Raw genomic sequence first — 4205 nt, 5'->3', positions numbered from 1 at the left:
GTAGAATGAAGTGAAATGACTTCAAAAAAGAAAAATTGGGTCATTGAAAATTTTGCTGAGACTTCAATAGGACCACAAGGGTTTAAGATTTTTCCACCCACCTCACGCGTCTATGATCATATGACTTGCGATTTATATAAAATATAAAAATATTTATAATTCATGTTGTCTAAATATCCCTTGTTGATGAATTCATTTTATAAGACTAATTGGGAAATTTAATTGAGTCTTACTAGTCAGTAGTCCCATGCTACAATAAAAATATAGGAAACAAACAATGATTAATTTATTTTAGCATAATCATGGAACTTGAAAATGCGCAAGGATTTTTAAATAACAACTTTAATTTTTTAATAAATATTGTTCTTTTAATATTAAAAACAAATTGCGATGAAAAATACTTTGTTCTCCTTTCGTTTTGCCGGGAAATCGTGGTAGATAATTAATACTACTTCAGGTTCTTAATATAAAAGCTAGCTGATTGGTTTGAGTAGATCAAGAAAGTTTGTTTAGTTAGTTATTTGTAATAAACATGTATTGTCTTTTCTAAAATATTTTTGCTAATGAAATGTATTGCTTTAAACTATTATTATTACAATGACTATCTTAGATATAACTAAATAAATATGAAAGACAGAGTGAGTTAGGGTTTTATATTTAGAATCAAAATAAAAGTTAAATAAGTTATTAAGTAACAAGGGTAGTAAAATGAATGGGTGTTTGGGTAGTCCCTTTCATGAAAGAACGAGGAAGTTATTGGGGGTGGCCTACAATATTGAAGAATGCATGTACTTCTTATCTTCTTTTGCATTGCGTTTATCCTCTTGTGCTTTTGATTGTTTGGTCCCTCTCTTTCCACACCCCAAAACAGTTCAATATCAACCAAGCATCTCCTTATCAAGATTATCACTTGATATTTTATTTACAAATGCATTAAAGTATACTTGCTTCGTCGATCCAAATGTTGATCAAAACTATTAAAAACAGTAAATGTGTAAGCAATGTAATTCCCCCCCCCCCCAAATATACTATTGCTTATGAAGATGAGTGAGAGAGAAAAATGAATAGACAGAGACCAGAGAAAATGAAGAGAAATAATGAAAGAAACATGCAAGTAATTGGGGATAAAAACTTAAAAAAAGAAGTGTGTTTTTTTGTTCTTTGTTTTATTGGTTTCAAAACAATTTTATAAAATTGTTTTTAGAACAAGTTTTGAAAACAAAAAAATAAAAGAATTTGTTTGGATAATAATTTTAAAAAAATCATGTTTAAAAAAAACTCATAAAAAACCATACTTGTTAGATGATAGTTGTGATTGATAATAATAAGTGATGAATAGTAGATGAGAAGAAAATAAAATTTCTCAAAATTTTTCAAAACAAAAAAAAAACATATAAAAATTGTTTTGGTTTTTTGGTTTTTAAAAACTTGTTACTGTTTTTTGTTTTTTAAAACAATAGACTAAAAACAACTTACCAAACAAGTTTTTTGATTTTTCTGTTTTAAAAAACTAAAAATTGTTTCCAAAACAAGAAACCAAACAAGCCCTTAAATTTTTAGGCAAAAACAAAGTATTGCTTAATGCTAATACAAAGGACTAACCATACAAGAGAGAATGTTATTTATGCATAGAACTGGACAGAGTATTATATTATATAAGACCATTATCTAACATTTAGCCCAAAAAAAAATAGAATTCTAATTTATAGGAAATTATTTTATAATTTTGAAATCAAATACTCATTTCAATGCTAAATATATAAATTAGTTGAGAAATTTGCTCTAATATTAAATGTAAAATTCCAAATCATTTTATGTTTGAAAATTTATGATTTTCTTTTAGAATCTTCCTATTTATTTTACGTACCAAATTTAAATAGCCCCCTCAGTTTGAATAAACTCAAAATTCAAACCAACGGCTAATGCCTTGAAAAGAATTAACCCAAATAGGTGGATGGATTGTTGTGAATGATTGGATGTGTCTTACAGCCGGTCCATGAAATTAACAAGAGCAGCTTTGCAGCTGATCAATACCCATGTCAAGATTATCGTCTTAATAATCAGATCAGGCAAATTCCCCCACTTCCTGATATATGATTGGACTATTACTTTTAGGCTCATATCAAAAGAAGCCAATTGTTGTGCTAATTCTTTAGCTAGTCAAAGTTATCATCATAATTGTTCCTCCTACGAAGCATAAAGATACTCCCTTAAAAAATTTCAGTTATAAAACTTTTTTTAGCTAGTTATTCTGTATGCATTTTCTTACATTCTTTTATTTTTTTATGTTTTTTTAAAAAAACTAATCGAGGAGCCAAATTAGGTGGATAGACATTAAGATTTAAGAGAAGTGGAGAGAGATTGAACTGCTTAGTCAAATGCATAATGAATAATTGAATGCATGTGAACGAACATGAGCACATGGGTGGGGACGATTCTGAAAAGTGACAATGAGACAAAGGCAGGGAAAAGTGAAAGGAGGAAAAGGCGCACTGCAATTATAAAGATGGTGCAGCGCATGAACAACCATATTTAAGAAAACAAGGGAGGAAAAAAATCCCAAAAAAGGACTGAATTCAAAATTTTAAATTAAGAATTATTAAAAAATATGTGTTATTTGTTTTTTGAGTATAATTATTTTATTTACTAATACAGTGACCAATAGTGATTTAAAATTTTAAAATTTAACCGTTATTTTTTGGGAGATTTTTCCAAACAAAAATAAGCAGAGTGGAAAAGCTGGAAAGAAAATGAGAAATGAAATTCGCCCTATTCTCTCCCTAACTTTTTTCTTTATATATGAAAAAAAAGGACAAAACTCATTTTTTGTTGTATCCTTCATCTTTCATTTTTTTTAATATTATAATTTAATATTTATTAATAACATTGAATAAATAAGAGGTAGGAGCCCAGCCAAAGTGACCCAATCACATTTTTCATTGTTTCCCTAACGTTTTTTTTCTAAAGCATAGGTATCTGCTTATTAGAAATAATCCTATTCGAGATACTGTTAAATACTAAATGTGGATATATTTCTAAGCAGAGATTCAAATCTCAATTTGTCACATTGTAAAAGACTAACTCTTTACGCCTCAAACTGTTTTTTAATCACTTGAAGGTTCTATGGACCTCCCAAACGAAAAACAGAAGTCATAGAAATTATTCTTTTTTAACCATACCTGAAAATATATTAGTAATTAGTGTTTGAAAAGGTAGCAAAGGATGGAGTAGAATGAAGTGAAATGACTTCAGGAAAAAAAAAAAAAGGGTCATTGAAAATTTTGCCAAGACTTCAATAGGACCACAAGGGTTTAAGATTTTTCCACCGAACTCACGCATCTATGATCACATGACTTACAATTTATGTAAAATATAAAAATATTTATAATTCATGTTATCTAAAGATCCCTTGTTGATTAATTCATTTTATAAGACTAATTGGGAAATTTAATTGAGTCTTACTAGTTCCATGCTGTAATAACCCTAAATATTTAGAACGACAATGAAAATATAGGAAACAAACAATGATTAATTTATTTTACCATAATCATGAAACTTGAAAATGCGCAAGGATTTTTAAATAACTACTTTAAGCTTTCAATAAATATTGTTCTTTTAATATTAAAAACAAATTGCGATGAAAAATACTAGTAAAATACTTTGTTCTTCTTTCGTTATTTTCCGGGAAAGAGTGGTAGGTAATTAATACTTAGTCCGATTTTTAATATAAAAGCTAGTTAAATAATTTGAGTAGACTAAGAAAGTTTGTTTATAATAAATAAGTGTTATCTTTCTTAAAATATTCTTACTAATTAAATATATTGATTAGAATTTTTTTTATAAATTATATTGGTTAGAATTATCATTATTAAAAGAATTATCTTAAAAAAATAGATAATATGAGACATAAAATAAATTAAGATTTTATATTTAATAAGTAAAATGAATGGATAGTTGGGTAGTCTCTCTCATGAAAGAACAAGGAAGTTACTGCGGGTGGCTAACCATATTGAAGAATGCATGTACTTTTTATCTTTCTTTGCATTGCGTCTACCCTTTTGTGCTTTCGACATATAAAATCTTTTTTCTGGATTTTTTATTTTAATTTTAGAGAAATATTTTTCCACTTCAGTCTTTTTGCATTTATCCTTTGTGCTTTTGATTGTTTGGCCTCTCTCTTTCCACAACCCAAAACAATTCAAGAT

Source organism: Neltuma alba, unplaced genomic scaffold (genome assembly GCF_004799145.2).
Source record: "Neltuma alba isolate B1F8T4 unplaced genomic scaffold, ASM479914v2 tig00001702_pilon, whole genome shotgun sequence".
In the NCBI taxonomy this organism is placed as follows: domain Eukaryota; kingdom Viridiplantae; phylum Streptophyta; class Magnoliopsida; order Fabales; family Fabaceae; genus Neltuma; species Neltuma alba.
This window is presented reverse-complemented; position numbering follows the sequence as displayed.